This window comes from Penaeus vannamei, chromosome 20 (assembly GCF_042767895.1).
Source record: "Penaeus vannamei isolate JL-2024 chromosome 20, ASM4276789v1, whole genome shotgun sequence".
Taxonomy (NCBI): Eukaryota; Metazoa; Arthropoda; class Malacostraca; order Decapoda; family Penaeidae; genus Penaeus; species Penaeus vannamei.
In genome coordinates this window covers 20,912,706-20,919,514 of record NC_091568.1, presented here as the reverse complement: position 1 = coordinate 20,919,514, position 6,809 = coordinate 20,912,706, and the positions used below count along the sequence as shown (strand labels likewise).

The following is a 6,809-nucleotide window of genomic DNA, read 5'->3' as shown; positions in this document are numbered from 1 at the left end:
AGAGATCAACTTAGGTCGCTTTTATCCGACAAGTAATGGGCGGAGCGATGAGAGCGTGGCGTGTTTGTATACTTAGAATCACCCACGCACAAGCAAGCATGGCACCCACGAGGAACTACGAACCAGTCTAGACTAATAGCATGTGCCCAAGTGGTCAGTGAGTTTGTATGATGCAATATGCTATGCAGAGAGAGGAGGGAGGGAGGGGGGTAAAGAGAGAGAGAGAGAGATTTAGGGAAGTTTGAGAGATTAGAGAGAAAAAGAAGGAAGAGGATGATGGAGGAACAGAGAGATTGAGAGAGAAAAAGCAAGTGTTAGGAAGAGTTAAAGAATGAGTTTGTGTGGAGGAAAGAGCGAGAGAAAGAGTGGGGGGAGATATAGAGTGAGAGGAGGAGAAAGAGAGTTAGACGGTGGGGGGAGAGAAAGAGATAGAGATATATACATGGATAGACCGAGCGAGAAAGAAAGTCTGAGAGAGAGAGAGAGAGAGAGAGAGAGAGAGAGAGAGAGAGAGAGAGAGAGAGAGAGGGAGAGAGAGAGAGAGAGAGAGAGAGAGAGAGAGAGAGAGAGAGAGAGAGAGAGAGAGAGAGAGAGAGAGAGAGAGAGAGAGAGGGGGGATGAGGGAGAAAAGGGGAAAGAGAGAGAGAGAGGAAAAAGAGGGAGAGAGAGACAGGAGGGGGGGGGAGTTAGGGAAGTTTGAGAGATTAGAGAGAGAAAGGAAGAAGAGGAGGACGGAGGAATAGAGAGAGAGAGAGAGCGAGAAAGAGAGAGAAAGAGCAAGAGTTAGTTTGTGTGGTGGAGAGAGCGAGAGAAAGAGTGGGTGGGGGGGGGGGGAGGAAGAGAGGGAGTTAGGGAGGGAAGATAGAGTGAGAGAAGGAGAAAGAAAGTTAGACGGTGGGGGAGAGAAAGAGAAAGATAGAGAGAGATATATACGTGGATAGATCGAGCGAGAGAGAAAGTCTGAAAGAGAGAGAGACAGAGAGATAATAATGAAAATGTATCGATGTATCAATTTCTTGATTTTATTCGATACATTTTGAGAAAAATATCCTCGCGATACCGATAAAACGATAATGTTGTTAATAGCTAAAGCAATACCGATAGCAATACAAAAGTATCGATCGACACTATCGTCAATACATGTATCGCGATACTGTCTATCTCTGATTATAATAATAAAGATAATAATAATAATAATAATAACAATCATTATTATTATTATTATCATCATTATCATTATTATTTTCATTATTATGCTTATTTTTTTATTATTTCTTTATTATTATTATTATCACCATCATTATCATACCATTATCAAGGAACATATAACGAATATTATGACTATTATCGTTGTTATTATTATGATTATTATGGTAGGCAATATAATGAGTCATTACAGGTCAAAACACAGCTATTAAAGAAAGAAGATATAAAATCATCAGCTAATTAGATAGCAAAGACATCGGCCGGTTTGTTAAAATTGTGCGAGGCCCGGCCTAATAAGTATTCGTATATACAGACAAGCATATACACAGAAATAAATGCATATCTGTCTATATATCTGATAGATATATGTGTATCTCTCTATTTGCCCGGTTGATATGCATGTCTACACTTATTTATGCATGTCAAGTATACGAATATTCTTTGGGTTGGGCCTCGTACAATTTTAACAAACCGGCCGATAACTGAAGTTACAATAGGCCTTTTTTTCCGGCGCCAAGAGGTGTAGTACTACAGTTTCCCATGACCACCCCTATTTAAGCGGGCGGAGTCATACATGCGCAACTGCACCTGGCTGATGAGCGCGCGGAGCACGTCTGCTCGTTTTAAAACGAAGAAAATGGGAAGTTCAAAGCTGATGCTGCACTGTATGGTGCAATATTAGTAACTTTGATGATGTTAATGAGGATATTATTGCATTAAGTACTATTTTAAAAGTATTTACGCGCGCGTGTGTATGCATATATGTATATATATTATATATATACATACATAAATGTGTACATACATACATACCTATATATACAGTATACACACACACATATATATTTAGACATATGTATACACACATGCATATATATATATATATATATATATATATATATATATATATATATATATATATATATATATACATATACATATATATTCATTTATGTATGTATATGTATATATATACATATGTGCAGAAATATATTTAAAATATACACTACTACCATATATAACAAATAAGGCCTTTTTCCGGTGCCAAGAAACTGTCTAACTCCACTGGAAAGTGTCGTTTTTTTCATTTGCGACATTCTCCGGGCCGATCGCAACAGCAACGCTGCCGATGCTTCTACGCTGTTGCCACAGGCTCCACCCCCATTCCTAGGAATTGTACTCTAATTTTGTTTTTGAATTGTATAAATTAACAAATCACTGGTTTACTGATGTAACATTAGGAAATAACAATAAATACAAGTTGCCTCCCATCATACTTCTTCATTCGTCCATCGACAATGGTTTCGAAGATCACACTTCTTTGAAAATTTTGAAAATGACACTATTTATTGATTGATATCAACTACATTCAAAAGGATATATAAGTTTACGTGTGCATATTTAATTATACATACATAATAAGTAAAATTATTATGTAAAACCTAATTTAAATTTTCATAATATTCTTTTGACCATTCGAACACATTCTGTAAATAAAATGAGATACTTCCCCGTATATTATTCGTCATGGAACACTTTTGGAGGCCTGAATATTGCCCGAGATGAAAGCATAAATGATATAAGAAAAACAGTAACAAGCCTTGCATGACATATCGCATAAAAAATGTACACGTACGAAAGATAAACCTGAACCTCGCTCTTCTTAGCCGTAGCCCTATTAATACGATAGCATATAAACCTAAAACTCTATATACGCAGAATGAAAGAAGAGAAACAATTACGAGTTATGTCATCTTCATAAATCCGGCTGCTCCTCTTCCTACTCAACATTACCATCATCACTTTAGAATTATCACTATTAGTGTTGCTGTTAGAGGTAACAATTATTACTGCGATCACGCTTCTGTTATGTTATTTTGTAATAATGGAAAATCTTTATTCTCATTATTAATTTGATTTCATTAATTGTATGCTTCTCATTTAAATTTATTTATTTTCAATGCATAAAGTTTCACGAGATTTTAGCAAATTTGATATTATTTTTTTCTATGTTTTTAGCTTAAACATTTGCATATATATTATTTGTCAATCAGGTGATCTTGCACCCCAAAGGCAATAGTTATGAATAGTATAAACTGTCCAATGGTAATGGATAGTAAGAATAAATAAAGAAACAAGTATATAATGATATAATTCTGTAGTTTTATAAATCCAGAAGAAGACATGACATTAACAGAATGATTAAGTTGAATATGTTCATTTAGAATGAGAGAGGAATAGGGTATATGAAAACGTCAAGAAAATACATGAAAATTGTTAAGATAGGCCAGAAATAATTTCATAAGTAACTTGTGTCGAAATAATATCAAAAGAAAATTTAAGGTGAAGACGAAAAAGAAAAAGAAAATGACTCCTGAATACTGCAAGGGACAATAAATCGCACAGTGAGAGAGAGAGTGAGAGAGAAAAAAATAGGAAAGGGGAGGGGGAATCAAGAAAGAAATGTCATTTAAGAGGTAATTACCATCTAATGAACAAGATTACTGTTGTTTGTAAGTGTGTGTTCTAAATCTAATGGAGATTGATTCAAGCTTTTACTTTGTAATTTCCTTTTCATATTGTACTATATTTGCTTAATGTTAACTGTTCTTGTATTTTCATTCTTTTTCTTTTTCTCTTCCTGTCATCCACCTTTTCGTTCTTTTTAGTAACACCTGTCTTTTCAGACTTCTCTTTCTTAAGGAATCAGACCCAGGTCGAAGGAGAGGTTTCAAAGGATTGCCATTAAGAATGAATCATACAGATTTTATCTTTTCCCATACATTAAATTTGCAAATATATTACTAGGAAAAGTGTTGTACAGTTTTGATTTAGTACCATCTTTTTGCGAGTATAATAAGCTTTCAAACTGTTCCTCATGAAATTTAATTACAGGTAATCTAAATTTAATGGTACTCATTTGCAGTGTTTTGCTTAAATGTGAGGTAATTTTCTATATTACGTCCCCCGCTCCATCATCAACAATTTTGGTATCGGCAGGGGGGAGGGAGGCTGCCGCCCCCCAACCCTTACCGAGGAAACAAAGAATCCACCACGTCTTCATGGCTGGAGAGAGCGCACACGAACTAGATGTGGAGCCGGTAACCTACCATAACCTAGGATTTTTAAGGTGATTGATAGATGCCGTTGATAGTAGGGAGGGTGCTCCTGAAATCGGTCTCGGAGTAGGAGCACCCTCTACATGCGGTCATCGCGGTGGCTATGGCGGAATACCGAACACAACGGTTATTTCGGTTAGAGATACAAATATCGTGGTTCCAGAGGACGAGAAACGGGACCTTGAGGCTAAATTCATATATAATAGATGGCGACATAGTCACTTCAGTAGCTATATGGGATAGTAACTGCTATCTATTGGCTGACTCTAATACATGTCTTACTAGTGTACGTATATCATTCCACTCCATCATCTAAGGCCATCGGTGTAGCATTGAGAGAGGCACAAAACACCCCCGACGAGGGCCGGCCACTGCTGCTCTTCTGTTCATGGTATACCCTGTCATCCTGATTATACTACAATCGTCTCTGTATACAATGCTGACTATGTCAAGGTTAATATGCTGATTCAGTGGGAATGTTACGAGGTAATTGTAATACGTCCGCTGCTCTGACATCGATGATAATTGTGTAACACTCTAGCCTGCCGTGAATATATGGTGGATGTTTTGTTTCCTCGGTGGGGGTTGGGGGGAGGAAGCCCCCCTCAGGGGAGGGCGCAGGGGGCACATCCCCCTGCAATGGAAAGTCATGTGAATAACCATGGTTATTTTCACTGTGAGTTATATTATTAGTTTTATTTAATCTCGTATTTTCCCTGGAACTTTTCATGCCCTCTCCTGCTATTGGGGCCAAATTTGTCGCTATAGGGGGGTGTCTGCACAATAAAAACTATATATTTGCAATGTGGACAGTGCTAGCAATCCAACACTACCACTTTCCAACACAACACTTTCTATATTACGTCGGACAGGCCGACGTAATATAGAAAATTACCAAATGTGATTGTATGATGGCTCTCTCTTTTTTGGTAATTTTTAAATTTCACACAACCATCCAATCTTGAATTGTTATTCCTTTACTTATTTATGCTGCAAAATGATATAAATTAAATTATTGATAATGTTTATGAAGTGACCCTATATCTGAGATTATGTTCCTATTACTCCAGCCATTCCTGGGAAATCCAGAAACATAGCTGTGTGTACAAAAAAACCTTCCTTACTCATGAGCTTTGCCCCTGAGTTAGGAATTGCTGTGGATTTCTCTTGTGGCATTTGAAGTGACCTATTTTCTTCATTTCTGATATTATTTTTGGTATAAGTTTCTTATTGCGACATGCGGAGATGGAGGGAAATGGACACTACCCTTTAATAGAGTGGAAGAAATAGAATAGGATACAACATAGTTTAAGCTGCAAAGCCCTTATAGTCACATCTAAAGGACATAAATGCACCCTGCTCCCTCCTTTTGTTTACCTTGCCAGAAATAACACATCACTGACCACATAACTCATTACAGCAACATCCAAAGTAATTCATGTGTTACTACACGCTTGTCAAAACGATATTGGGCTAATTATCAGTGTCTGCTGTTACACATTTATGCTTTTGAAGTCTTTTATTAATGTTATTATACTTCATTTATGTATTTTAATATTTGTCTATACACTTATTTAGAATTATCTGCGCATCGTGCGTTTCACATTTTCAGACACTCGCTGCAAGGTTTGACAGTTCGGGGCCGTCATTTTGTAGCAGAACACTGGTGAGAAATGTTGTGTTTCCAGTGTTATTCTTAAGACTATACAGTTGCAACAAAGAGGAAATAGACTTTAGTAACTATCCCACTTTGATACCTGAGCCCCAAATGCCCCCCCCCCCTCCCCCGAAAAATAAAGGTTTAAAATCAAAGCAATCCAGATGGTAGAAAAAAGCGAACAAAAGTTTGACATTACCAGATATAAAGGTATTTGGTTTATTATTGTAGAGTATGAAGGCACCTCTATCTTGCCATACATACTGAGGTGGAGAGAATATTTCCCGGGGGATCTTGTGGGGGTGGAGCTCCTCATCAACCCTCCCATCGGGTAGTGCCTGAAGGGCACATCAAGTCATGGCAACTTAAATTGTTAGGTTAGGTTGGTTTATTGGTCAGTATGTATTTTGGGGGGTTTAGAACTTGTGAATTCCTTTAGATTTTGCCAAAAGGTGGGTAGTGTTCCTGTAGAATTTTTAAATTTTGGGGCGCTGGACCATAGAATTTCAAAGATGGCGAGTACATTTGTTGAATTTAATTAGCTGATTTTAAGCATTTTTTTTGGTGCTGGTTTTACACATTATTGTTCGCAATTCTTCTTATTTAAGCCTGTGTTACTTCGTAATTTCCCTGATATACTTCATGCCCTCCCCTGCTCTTGGGACTATCAAATCAAGATTGTTGATGGAGAAATGGTACTCAATCTCCTAAATGATTCATTCGCAGAAGAAGCAATGCCAAGAATCGATGAAATCATTGGTTTGCCTGAAGAAAATGATAAATATTTTTTTTTTTACAGACTCTGGGAGGGGGCATCTTTGTCTATA

General features: G+C 37.2%; 1 long non-coding RNA gene across 1 annotated transcript in view; it reads left to right on the top strand.

Moving 5' to 3' along the window:
- Positions 1 to 3,539: 3,539 nt before the first annotated feature.
- Positions 3,540 to 6,809, top strand: part of LOC113823357 (uncharacterized) — a 4,586-nt gene continuing 1,316 nt past the window's right edge. The window contains exons 1-2 of the long non-coding RNA XR_003477386.2: positions 3,540 to 3,683; positions 5,938 to 5,991. This is a non-coding gene — a long non-coding RNA (uncharacterized lncRNA). The remainder of the gene's footprint in view (positions 3,684 to 5,937; positions 5,992 to 6,809) is intronic.